This window comes from Gekko japonicus, unplaced genomic scaffold, assembly GCF_001447785.1.
Source record: "Gekko japonicus isolate JY-2015 unplaced genomic scaffold, Gekko_japonicus_V1.1 scaffold1183, whole genome shotgun sequence".
Taxonomy (NCBI): domain Eukaryota; kingdom Metazoa; phylum Chordata; class Lepidosauria; order Squamata; family Gekkonidae; genus Gekko; species Gekko japonicus.
In genome coordinates this window covers 530,750-544,725 of record NW_015167574.1, presented here as the reverse complement: position 1 = coordinate 544,725, position 13,976 = coordinate 530,750, and the positions used below count along the sequence as shown (strand labels likewise).

The 13,976-nt window shown below is 44.0% G+C and overlaps 1 protein-coding gene across 1 annotated transcript in view; it reads left to right on the top strand.

Moving 5' to 3' along the window:
• The window catches only part of JMJD1C (jumonji domain containing 1C), a 142,607-nt gene that overhangs the window by 35,615 nt on the left and 93,016 nt on the right, over positions 1-13,976 (top strand). Inside the window, exon 2 of the mRNA XM_015413863.1 lies at positions 4,488-4,601. The gene's annotated coding sequence lies outside the window, so the exon portion shown is untranslated. The remainder of the gene's footprint in view (positions 1-4,487; positions 4,602-13,976) is intronic.

The window sequence follows — 13,976 nt, the reverse complement described above, 5'->3', positions numbered from 1 at the left end:
AAGCAGAAAACTTTAGACAGGTTCTGTGAAAACGAGTAACTGCTGTTGGCAGAAAGGGAGTGTGCAGGTAGAGGACCTTTAGAGACTATGGGCTATGGTTCACTGGAAGAGGAGTCCAGATAAGATGGGTAGATGGTGCTGTAGGTGATTTGAATTTAGCATGCTCACTTGAATTAACCAGCTAGATCTTTGGTTGCAGATCTCTAGTTGTACTTTAACGAGCACACGAGCTTTCCATTAACAAAATGCTTTAACAAGATTGCCAAGTTATTCAAAGCAAAAGGGTATCATGAATAAAGCGTGTACACCATATAAGGCAAATACTTTCAAAATGAAGTCAGCTTCAGGCTGTTGAGTTGTGTGTGTACCTAAGTAAGATAAAATAGTCATACAGATTTTGTTTATACAGTGTAGCAGACTAACTGCAGTCTTGTTTATTGAACTATGTTCTGAGATTATTTTGAAAGGGAACTAGCTTTGGCTGTCTACAAATTTTAATGTTGTAAAGGATGAGCACATTTTTTGGGGGGGGAAATGCACATCAAGCAGAGGTTTTTTAGTGCTAGAAGTAAAGAACATATTGCATAATGAGCTTGTTTGAGCTTCCCTCTTTGCATACCTAGGTCCAGTTTTATTAAAGTAATTACGTATGTGTGCAGGTAAATTGGAATGGAAATCCTTGGAATAACTAGGAACAAGCTACTATTTAATGTTGTACAGTGTTTGTTTTTGTTTACTTTGTTTGCATGAGGTGGTAATACTTTATAGCACAATCCACTGAGAGCAAGATTGCTTTACAAACAGGGTACAAGTAGTTAATTTTGCTTTCAGCCTTCAGATTTTTGTGTCCTTGTAGGGTTTCTAGGGTAACACTTCAACATTATTACTGTTGTTTATCTTTGAAACCACACTATGTCTCCGCAGCTGAGTGTGGATTATAGTAGTGCATGAGGTGGAAAAATCAGCTGCACTAAGGAACATTTTTACCTACTGTGAACTCTGCTAGTTCTGTCTTTTTGACAAGTACGTAGTTTGCCAAACTGGAGACTTGTTCTCCTTCTTTAAATTGATGCTGATTCTGGTTATATGTGTGTTTGTATTTAAAGAAGTCATTTTACTACTTCTTGTAGAATACAAAAATAGATACACCTAGCATGCTAATTATTCACTTTTACAAATTAAGACAAAAAGTACTCGGAGCCTTCCTTTGTTGTTAGACTATTTATACCATAACAGACTGCTGGAGGTTGCCAGGTAAGGGATTTAGGGAAACCAGATTAGTAGCTTCTAAATTACTGGTCTGTGGAGAACCACATTGATAGAAGTAAAATGAGAAAATGAGCCTTAAAACACCCAGCATGATAACACTGGCAGTATGGAACTGCAAACGTTGGGCTGAATAAATCTGGGAACTAACAATATTTCCTTTATGCTGGGTATACCCTGTCACATAATCTTTAAACTCAAAACCCCTCCCCCCAAATCCTTAAGGACGTTTCTGCACTTAACATTGTAAAAGCATATGCAGCCAGTTGTAATGTTTGTGTTTTTGACCACCACATTGCCTTCCTGACAGTCAATCTCTTTTATACCTGGGGGCATTCGGTGTTACATAGTTATTTAGTGACATGACATCATCATACAGAATGGGAGGCACCTTGTGTTAAAGGTCTGTAAAATACTTGGAAAGTGTCTGTTTACCTATCTGGGTTAATACAATGGACTGAAGAGAAGCTTGGAAGTAAACTGAGGGAGAAGAAAGGCTTCTCAAACCTAGCTTGGTTTCTGTCTTTCTAATGACTTTGATTCTTTCAGGTTTATGTTTTTCACTTTTCTCCATCATTCAGTTATTCCCCCTTCTTTTTTGTAAAGAGGTTCTTCAAATTTATAAACACCTATCAATTCCACATCTACCTGTACTGTTAGATGTCAAGGTGGGGGGGGGGAGGCAGCCGTTGAATTTTTCTGTCCCACTCAGGCAGGTAAAAAGAGAATGAGGCTTTTCTTTTCCCCCTTCTGCTTGCTCACCCTGTATAGCAGCAACAGCATCTCATCTCCTGTTACTTGGGACAGCACTACCTGCTTGTAGAAGTTGATTCCAGCAAGGCACTGGTCCAAATCAGTTAGTTTGGATTCCATCCAACAAATGTGGCTCTAATTCCATAGCCAAGCCTCTGCCATCGCCATGCTTCATCCTGGGAAATTGTATTGAGTCAGATTCTGGCTGGCTGCACTCAGACAACATGACAAGCTGTAATTAACCTGAGATTTGCTGTAATGGCCACAAATGCAGTTTATTTGTTGTGCCTGTTGTGCACTCCCCTAGCTTCCCCTGACCTTTCCTTCCCCCTCCTTTTGAGGAAAGAGTACAATCAAGGGTTCCAAGTTTGAGAAGCCTTGAAACAAACTCCAGTTCCCCATAAGAGCCAAAATGAAGGTGCCTGGATTAACTGGAAATTTGTTTGTCTCTTGCAAATTTGCCTCTTGTAAACTGGGATTCCAAATTGAGATTAAATTGAAGGGTTAGACTCCTCATTTGTGGCAGGCAACCCATCCAGTTCACCGAGCCATTTGCATTTGGAAATAAGGCGAATTGGATTTTTTTTTCAAGGCTGCTCAAATCAGGATTCCTTAATCACACTCTTTGTGTGAGGGGAAAAAGAGAAGAGCAAGGAGAGTGCACAGGCAGGGCAAGTGGTGATTGTGTCTGTTCCAGCAAATCTCAGTTTAATTACAGGTTGTTGTGATATCTGAATGCACCTTCCATCTGTCAGAAATCTGATTCCCAGGCATCAGTAAATGTTGTAAATGGGGGTTCCAGCTCTGGGTTGGGAAATTCCTGGGGATTTGGGGGCGGAGCCTAGGGTGCATGGGGTTTGTGGAGGAGAGAAAATTTAGCGGGGTATAATGCTGTAGAGTCCACCCTCCAAAGCTGTCATTTTCTCAAGGGAAGCTGTTTTCTGTTACCTGGAGATCAGTTTTAATTTCAGCAGAACTCCAGGCCCCATCCAGAGGTTGGCAACCCTGGTTGTAAAACACAATCAGAATGTAGCCATGTTATGGAGGCCTCAGTTTAATGATCTATGCTAGTGAAAATGCATGTTAGTTGCTGCCATCATTACACAAACTTTGACCTGGAGACTCCACAATCCCAGTGCCTATTTTGTCATTTAGAGATCACCATCTTCCTGTTTATTGTTTCCCTGTCTTCTTTGTCTACTCAGTCTATGGTGGGGGTATGAGAATTGAGGAATTTATCCAGGGACAACACTGTTGTCAGTTTTTCAGCATGGTGATGTCTGTTTCCTTATCATAGGTTCTTTTCTTCAATTTATGTATACTGAAAATTTGAAAGTTATCAGATTTATCTGTTTGTGGTACAGAAGAAACCAGATTGTGGTAGTAAATGCCTGAGTGGCAAAGATGATAGAAGTGCAAGTTGGGGGGAGGGAAATGGTTATGCGAAGGAAAATGCTCAAATGTGGGGGCAGGATAAGCACAATATTCAGATACACACACAAAGTAAGGTGTGCTGCAATCTTCCTGTCATGATATTCAGTGTCAACAGTGATATAGGTTTTAAAGAAAAATGAAGTGCAACATTTTGTTGCCTAATGTACTGTGCAAACTGATTGGGGAGAACTTCCAATAAAACACCCCATTTCCCAGAAAATTCAGTACTGAAAATGTTTCTGATGCCCTAAATCCACTGGGATCATCTGACTTAGTGCAAAAAAATGCATTTTGTGTGTGTGTGTGTGTGTGTGTGTGTGTGAAGCAGAGATTTTATGGGTCTAGCAGTCTGCAGATGGAAGGATAGATCATTCCTGTGTGTCACTCAGTCCCCTGACACTCTGTATAATCACAGGAAGGTTTTTTCTCAGGGTTGTGGGACCCATATAGGCTAATAGCTACATGGATGAGGTGGCTGTGGTAAGGAAGGGGATAGAAGAAATGCCCTCCTCTCTCTGTCATCAGGGGAGCTGCAGTGACCGAGGGTGATTGTGTCCCCTTCCATGTTCCTACTGCAGCCATCTGACCTGCATGGCTATTAATCCACATGGGTGCTATGACACTTGGGACCAAACTTTCCTATAGAAAGGACTGCTGCTTTGAGGGTAATATAGGAAAGATCCATTACCGTCAGCATCTTTTGCTGACAGATTGGTGGATCCCAGTATGTCTGCTTCATAAGGACTGCATCTGGAAAAAGTTAGTTACATTTTTAAAACTGCCAAGTTTGACTGGAATTTCATTTATGAAGGTATTGGTTAATTTATATTAAAAAAAGGATCTATAAAAATTGAAAAATCCTCAGGAAAAATGAAGTGATGGAAAACTTTCTATGGAATATGCTTACACTCACATATAATATTATAGCATTATAGTAAGTGATTACTTTTGTAAACAAATTTGAACAAAAAAAATCATGGTATGTTTAGGTTTTCAGAAACTCCAGTTTTATAATGTTTTGTTTTTGTCCTTAGACGTTCAAACCTTTGGTTGGGAAAAGCGTATACAGTTCTATCACTGCAGTTGAATTCCTTGTGGACAAACAGCTGGACTTTGTAACTGAAGATAGTGCCTTTCAGCCCTATCAGGTAAGAAGTTTCTATTCACATTAATTATATGCATTTCAAGTTGAGAGAAATACCAACAGTACAATCATTTGCAGCATTACCCCAATGGATTCCAGTGGGTTTATGCAAGAATAACTCTAAATATAGGATTGTACTATTCATCTTATAAGTGTATTCAAAAATACATATGTTGATGCTGAATATCTCCTGGTCATTCAGTGAGAACAGAAGCATCATCTTAAGAGCTGATGGCAACTTTAAAGAAATTGGTAGTGAGTTCAGCACTGGAGTAATTATATTTTAAGTAATTTATGATTCATTAATTTAAAATTATACTTTAGTCTCTGATGTTGCTCTTTTAGATACACCTGATTATATTAACGTTCATTGTTTGGAATAATTGTATAACTTGTTTGTAATCATATTGACAACTCAGTTGATTGAGACTGCTAACTAGAAACCATTTATTGGCCCTGGTCACACGGGCAGGAAACTGCAGAGGAGAAGCGTGGCAGTTTGCCCTGGGGCAAACTACTGCGCAGTTACGTGATCAGACCTCCTGTGGAGGTTCTGTGGAGGTACCGTGGAGGTTCCATGGCAAGGGAGAGGTGCCGATCACAGGACAAGCCGGCGTGCAACGAAGAAGCGCGCGCCGCGGCAAACTGTTTTTTATTTTTGTGTACATGACCAATGCGCATGCTTCGGTGGGTGCGCATGCGCATCCACAGAGACTTGGACAAAAAAAAAACACCTTATTTGCAAGGGGACATGGGCGGGCGCCGGATGCCACCGGAAACGCGATCAGACGCCCGCCCTTGCCCCGGAGTTTCCGGAAACTAGTACCTCCAAGGTACTAGTTTTTTGCCACGCAGTTTCGGCTGGAAGCCTCGGTTGAGCCACGGGAGTGCTACGCTTCCCAGATGTGCTGGTGAGATCGCGCCCGGAAACTCCGTCTGTTTTCCGTCTCCCTTGTGTGGCTTCTGTTACGTGTGACCGCGGCCATTGTAGAATTATCCTTTTAATGTCTGGACTGCTGCTTCAGAATTGGTGACTTGTGGATTTCAGCCAATATCTGTTATTCTTTTGCAACTGCAGTACTCCATCTGCATTAACCATTGCCCTAAGTGTGATGCTTGTGTACCTGTAGATTCATTGGGGGGGGGGAGCAACAAAGTGCATTTTGAAAGATGCCTCAAGAAAAAGCAAAATAACCCACTAGTCAAGTCAGCTGTGGTGAAAAATCTGTTTTAAAAATATGTAAAATCCTGTATTTTTTTTTGATCTGTTATTATGTATTATACTAGAATGATACATGGTTTTTGTGAGATAGTAGTTCCTATGCAAAATGGTTCCTTCTAATTTACACTGGACTGTTCCTTAAGTGGATGCTTAAGCTTAACTTTGAAGTTTGTCAAAGTTTCAGGCCAGAACATTAATTTAAGACATATCTTGGGTTGAGCTCAAGTACCCACTTTGGTTTCTGGTTAAAGTGCAACTGCATATATGTTACTGCAACATAGTAAGTCATTCAGGTGACATGAATGGCTCTGTGTATGATTGTGGCAATTTTCACTGTGCCAGCCCAAAATTTCACTCGTTAGTGGATTGAGATGATGCCAATTAAACGATCGTGGGTTTGTGATAATGCAGTGAAAATAGGTAGGATCATATTTGGGGCTGCTCACAGAATCAATTCGCCTCATGGAACGACCTTCACATGGCTATTGCATAATAAGTGATTTACTTGATTGCTTGAATATAGGAACTGGGCTTTAAGCTTTGTGTAACACATGGACAATTCTGATTTAATCACCATCTGGACCTTCTAGAAGAAAATAAGTTTGTTATTTTGTAGTTGAGTTAAACATTCTTGTAGAAAAATGAGAAAATGTGTTCGAAAAATCAGAAGTGGATATTTGAGAGAAAAAATGTAGCATTTTATGTAACAACCTGTCAGCAGGTTATTGGGCAGTTATTTGAGCATGATTTGGTTTCATCGGTATAATGGAAGGTTGCCAAGGAGACTTTGTCCTTCCAAGAAAGCCTTGGGAGTTTAGTCTGAGAAAGTCAATCAGTAATGTGTCAGTGCATGAGGATGTGTCCCTGCTACGTAAACTTCTGGCTTCAAAGTCATTGTGTTGCACTTTGTTCCAATGCAAGAAAACAAAAGGCAGAATTACCCTGAGGAAAATCTTTCTTTTTAGGGAAAACATGATATTTCCTCACCTATCAAAAGAATACTAGTAGAGGTTGATATTGCTCCCAGAAATTGTAAGCTTCAGATTTAAATAGTCTTGAACAATGGAGAATCCAGAGTCCCTTGTCTTTGCTCACATCCTTCTATGGGAGTGTGGTGGGACTGAAAGACTAACTAGCCTTTGACCACCACCACTTCAAAAGACAATAGCCCTATATGCATGACCCTTCTGCATGTTGATGGAGGGGTAGGTATGAGCCTCAACATGAACATCAATTCATGAATGTTGTAGCAGACAGGCATAGAAGAAGTGTCCTCACGTATGCTCCCTTCGTGTTACCAACAACATTTGGAAAGTGGTATTGTTAATCATGGGGTGGGAGCATATGTGTGGGCCCTTCCCCAATATGTCAGCATCATGCAGATGATCTGTAGGTCAGTCAGGTGAAGGGGGCCACAGTACTTAAATCTGCTGTTCCACCTCATGCATTCAGTCCTGTCTAGCAGGTTAATGCATGCATAGAGTCAGTGGGACAGGTTTGGAGAAGAGGTACCGATAAATCTGTGCCAGTGAGCAATGTTACTGAGCTAAAAATAGAGTAGAATTATTCTCATCTTTAAAAGCATCCCCCAGCTTATCAGAATCCACAGCTATCATGAGCATCTCCACATGACTACAGAAGATTTAATGTTATTAATATTCAGTACCCTAGGGTGTCGAACCCATTTGTTATGAGGGCCGGATCTGACATAAGTGAGACCTTGTTGGGCTGGGCCATGTGTGTCATAAAATGTAATGCCAGGTAGCAGAGATATAACCTTTATAAAGAATTCAAATACAATTAAAGATTTTTTAAAAATAAAAACATGCTTAAAACATTAGCACTCTTGCAGTATTTTGTCTATTTAACAGTCTCTGATCATTGACACCTCTTGGTCTGAATTATTGCATCAGTATGTTTGTGCTGTAGCAATCTTGAATATGCTGTTCAGGTGTGTATCTGTAAGCTGCAAATCTACTTTTGATTTATTGACATTTATTACAGAAATCTCATGGTCAGTGCTCTGAACCTAGGACTCAGGGGAAAACATTGAACGGCTGGGCATTGAGAGCTGTTGTACATAAATTGCTTCGTGTGCTGGTCAAGAATATGTGAAGGCATCATGACACAGAGTGAGGGCTATGTATTTGTCTAAAACTGTAGTCTTCCAAGAAAAATAACTGAAACTCCTATAGGCAGTGCAAGAATAGAGAGACAGCCGTGTATAGTGGTCAGTATCAGTCTGGTATCTGGGAAGTCTAGGTTCAAAATCCTCAGTCTACAAAGGAAATATGCTGGTGAACTGGCTCTGGGTACACATTCTTAGCCTAATCCACCTCACTGGCTTGTTGTTATTCATAATCTAAATAGGTCACTTTCCTACTGAGAGAGACTGGATCATAAGGGCATGAATACAGTGATAAAGGGGAGGCAAACCTAGGCCCCGGTCACACGGGCAGGAAACTGCAGAGGAGAAGCATGGCTGTTTGCCCTGGGGCAAACTACTGCGCAGTTACGTGATCAGACCTCCTGTGGAGGTACCATGGAGGTTCCATGGAGGTTCCATGGCAAGGGAGAGGTGCCGATCACAGGACAAGCCGGCGCGCAACGAAGAAGCGCGCGCCGCAGCAAACTGTTTTTTATTTTTGTGTACATGACAAATGCGCATGCTCCGTTGGGTGCACATGCGCATCCACAGAGACTTGGACAAAAAAAACACACCTTATTTGCAAGGGGACATGGGCGGGCGCCGGATGCCACCGGAAACGCGATCAGACGCCCGCCCTTGCCCCGCAGTTTCCGGAAACTAGTACCTCCAAGGTACTAGTTTTTTGCCACGCAGTTTCGGTTGGAAGCCCCGGTTGAGCCACGGGAGTGCTACGCTTCCCAGATGTGCTGGTGAGATCGCGCCCGGAAACTCCGTCTGTTTTCCGTCTCACTTGTGTGGCTTCTGTTACGTGTGACCGCAGCCCTAGTTGCACCCAGGAGATCCACAGCATAACAAGACCAACAAAAAAAAAACCCCATACACACACTGTAGCAAGGCACACAAAAGCTTGTACCTCGAATAAAACTTTGTTGGTCTTAAAGGTGCTTTATATTTCTCCTGTTGCAATTGTGGCAGTTGAGCAAAGGGGAAGAAGAGGAGGAGCCTCAGCCAAAGGAAGGGAAGAAAGGCTTGCCTGTGTTTCCTGTGCAATTGAAGGAGCCTGACCAGAAACCAAACTCTGGCTTGTTCCCTCCCTTCCCCTTGAAGGAGGAGGGGGAGTAGCCTCAACCAATGCAGTGAACAGAGGCTTGTCTATCTATCTCTTCTGTGTGCGACTGAGAGAATCTGGCAAACCAAGCTGTGATGCAGCAGTAGCAGAACTGGAGAAGGAAGCAGGAGAGAGCAGGCTGAAGGGCCAGACAGGAGCCGGGTCTGGCCTATGGGCCGCATGTTTGACACCCCTGCCCTATCCATATCTATGTACAGGTTTTCAACCAAAACACCAGTTATAATCTCTGTGTTTTGCCAAGGCCAGGAGGTGTCAGAGAACCAGTGGTATCCTGGTGCTCTGGAAGCTGCAAGTGGACAATCAGTTTGACTGTTTTATCTAATAAGGAAAGACTGCAAATGGATTAGTAGCAATCTGGGAAACCAGGCATCAAACATGCAGAGATTATAGCATCCTACTCTTCTTCACCAGTGTGTTGATTATCCTACTCACCAAAGAGCTACATTTCTTTCAACTGATGTTCACCAGTGAGAATGGTTGTAGGTCCAGCTTTTATCTGGTCATTCACATGCCCCAACACATGGGACATCCTGATTCAATCTGTTAAAATATTTAAAACAAAACTGAGTTTTTGCTTTATGTGGAATTCTTACTGTTTACTGTAAAATATGGCTTCCAAGAAAAAGCAAATATGATTCAGTGTGTCTGCAATATAGCTGGCAAATTGATCACTGTGGGCAAAAGATGACACAGTCTCTGTGTGGGTAGAACTTGACTGGACTATTCACCATCTGGAAAAGCTCTATTGGATGGCACTTCGTTGGTTCACTTGCAACTGACTCTTCAACATAATAATTTTGGCACAGTTAATTTGTTGTGGAAGATCTGTTTCTTCTCTCTCTGACCAACATTATTGTGTGAACATATTTTGGTTTTGGTTTTCATTCTTTGCTATAATATATTGCTTATCCACGAAGACTTGCCTCTCTCAACTCCCAAGGCCAGCTTGAGCTCTCTCTGCCCACAGGAGTTACTGCTATCTGCACTCTAAATATTACAGGTGCTGCCCGAGGTGGTCATGAGGAAAGGATACTATAGCTCAGTGGAAGAGCCTCTGCTGTGCATGCAGAAGGTCCCGCATTCAATCCCTGGCATCTCCAGTTAAAAGGGTCAGGTAGTAGGTGATGTGAAAGACCTCTGCCTGAGACCCTGGAGAGTCACTGCCAGTCTAAGTAGACAGTATTTACATTGGTGGACCAATGGTCTGATTCAGTATAAGGCAGCTTTGTATATAACTCAGTCACTGAAACTGTTTGGTGCAGTAATAGGAGATAAAGTTGAATCCAATAGTGGGAAGTCTGTGAGTGTACATCCGTATCTGCATGAAGGTATTGTGGATATGGTTGGTACTTAGAAGGGTGGAGCAGGTATCTTAGCTTTGATGGGGGAGGAATAAATCCTGCATTCTCCCTTGGAAGGACTAGGATGAGTGGGGAAGTCCCTTCCCTTCACTTTTGGGGCTGGAAGTCCAGCTTTATTGTTCCAGAGGGGAGGAGTTCCCCCCTCTCCCCTTCGGTTCTTTTCTTCCTGCCAATGGAGAAGGCAGACCTTTGGAGAGCTCTTAAGTGCTATTGTTTTCACAGCTCTCTTTGAAATCCACTGTCTTGATTTACAGCAGTTGTCCTTATCTTCAGCAGTCTCCCATATCCCACAAAGTCACTAAGGCTACATGGTTTGGCTCAGGAGAGCCCAGGGGATTTGCAGCTTTGCAGCGCTCCATGGAAATAGCAGAATCAGTGGGATTCGTCCTCTGGGCTGCAGGAGGTATTATGTGCTCTGCAGAGCTCCAAGGGCCCTATATCAGGACATTGAGCTCTTCCCAAACCATTCCCCTCTTCCCCCTCTCCGAGTGAGAGGGTAAGGGACAAGATGGCAGTGAGTGCCAGAGTAGAGGGCGTGCTTTCTTCCCGCCAGAATGTGACCATGCCTTTCTCCCTCTGAGGTGGAGGCCATCTTGTGGGTGATTCCCATCCATCACTCAGGGAGGCAGGAACAAACTCAAACTTCCTGTTTCCTGTGGTGGGAGTCACCCTAGTTTCAGTTTCTTTTCCTGCCTCACTAGAGAGAGCACATAGGTTTAGACTTTGCCTCACCTCTTACTTCATTTTAATACTACTTCTTGCTCTATCAAGTTTTTTCTTCCTACATTCTTCTTCTAACTCTTAAAAAACTTTCCCTGTTTCTCTCTCCTTGCTCCTTCCTCTCCCCCCCCCCGTCTTACAAGGCCTGGGGCTATCTCTAAGTGTGCTTGCCTTTCGCACGATTGCAGACCCTCTGCCTGAATCGCGGATAGAGAGGGCACAGACAGCTTTTTCTCCACTCTGGAGAGCCAAGTGGCCAGAATTGTGGAGATCGCGCGGTCTGAAAAAGGACCGTGTCGGCCAAGGAGAAGCGAGGAGGTGGCAAGGCGGCCAAGTGCGCCAAATTGGTGCGCAGACAGCACCAGCACTAACTCCGGCAGCCATTTTGAAAGAAACTGGAGAGCTGCCGGAAAACGTCAGGACCGACACACTCTGTCAATGCCCGCACCAGCAATGGCCCAAAACTCTGGGCAGGGCGAAAGCCCATTTCTAGGACAGAATGAGTCCTATGGAGGGGAGGAACGATCCGGATCTTCACCTGGTAACGTACCCAATGACGAGCCTCCCCTCTCACCACAGATAATGCTCGACCTTAGAAAGGCCATCAGGGAAGAGCTTGCCCAGTCCAGAGATCACAGGGAACCTCGCCCAAGGTCTCCCCCCGTCCCCCCCTCCTCCTAGGGGAAATAAGGGAAATCGTCCCTGGCTCACTAAGGCAGCACAAAAGAGCCTTCCTTGGGAGGGATGCCACCCTGAGTTTCTGTAGGATGAGTATGAATCTACCTCCCACATCCCCAGCAATCAGGATGACGGGGAATTCTCCTCTAACAAAGAGGAAGAACGAAAGCCACCAACCACTGATCAATCGTTTAGATTTTTCAAAGGGGAAGACATCATTTACTTATTATCTAAAACACTCTCTGCACTCCACATACAAGGTTCCCAATCCATTGGGGACACACCAAAGGATGCACAGGGTAAAGGTGATGGGGCAGAAATCACAGACGAATTCTTTCCCCCAGTCGACTATACTGAAATGGCTTTTCCATTCCCTGATTTTTACACCAGGAAAATGAAAGCAGAATTGGAAAAACCTCTTGGCCACAGACCAGTTCCCGGGTCCGTTAGGAAACCTGTTTCTTCATCTGCCTTAGATATTTTGCAGGAACCGACGGTTGCTCCAGTGGCAGCCCTACAGTCATCGGGCCTGGTATCAGAGGATGGGCATGGCAGCCTTAAGAATAACTTTGACAAAAGAGCGGAGATGGGCCTTCGAAAGGCACACGAAGCCAGCGCTATGGCCATCAAGATGTCTGCTGCTACATCCATGTTATCCCGGGCCACCATTGTGTGGATGAGAAAACTTATACAACTCCTTCCTGACAATAACCGTAGACTACTGGAAGGGGCAAATAGAGTGTTAAAAGCTGTATCCTATGCCGCGGATGCCACTCTTGACACCTTGGCCTGTGCTTCTAGGGCTCTCGCAGCTACTGTGGCAGTTCGTAGGATGGTCAGGCTTAGGGCCTGGCCTGCTGATTTTCAGTCTAAGGCAATTGTTTCTGCTTACCCTCTTCAGGGAGACAAACTCTTTGGAGAACCTTTGGAGCGGATTCTTGTAGAAACACGAGACAAGAAGAAGGCACTTCCTAAGATGGTCCGTCCTGGAGATAAGGGGAACCCTTCTGCATCTTCCTCCTTTCACGCGCATCATACACTACCCAGATTTAGGCGCGACAGAAAGCAGAACTGGAACAACAGCAGACAATCCTTTCGTAGAGGAGGATTCTCCAGGCCCAATAACAACAACCGTCAGGACAAGGGAGATAGGGACTCCAAGAACCCCCGAGCGTGACTATGCGGACCTGCTGGTGGGAGGTCGACTGGCATTTTTCAGCCAGACCTGGTTATCCTCCCAAGCAGACACTTGGACATCATCAGGGAAGGTTACAAAATCGAATTTTGAAAACTCCCACCCTCTCGGTGGGAGGATGTCTTCTACTCTTCAGCCAAGAGTGGATCGACTCTCACCCAGACACCTGGACGAAGGAGCTCGTTCAGAAAGGCTACAAAATAGAACTCGTATCAATTCCACCCAATCGATTTCTGTCTTCCCCCAGTCACAAAAACCCTGTCAAAAGGGAAAGAACCAAGACAGCCATAACTCACCTTCTGAATATCCAGGCCATAGAAGGTGTTCCAAGGAATGAACAGGGGGACAGAGTGTACTCCATTTTTTTCACGGTCCCCAAGAAAAACGGGGACTGGAGGTCTATTCTAGACTTGAAATTCTTAAACAAATTTGTTCAACCAAAGCACTTTCGCATGGAGACCCTGTGGTCCATTGTGGATTCTCTAAAACCACAAGAATTTCTCTCTTCTATAGACCTAACGGAGGCATATCTTCACGTCCCTATGTTTCTCCATCACCGCAGGTTCCTTTGCTTCTGTGTGGACAGGGAACACTTCCAGTTTCGGGCTCTTCCCTTCGGCCTGGCCTCGGCTCCCCGTGTATTCACCAAGATACTCATCCATGTGATCGTCTGCCTTCGGGAACAAGGGATTCACATCCATCCCTATCTGGACAACGTGCTTGTTCGCTCCTTGTCAAGGCTACAATCACAGCGGGACACGGACACGACAATTCGATGCCTACAGCATTTCAGGTTTCTGGTGAACATCCAGAAGAGCTCACTGAATCCATCCCAACGCTTGGAACATCTGGGAGTTGTGATAGATACCAGACTTGCAAAACTGTTTCTCCCAGAGACAAAGGCAAAGAAGATTCAGGATATGGC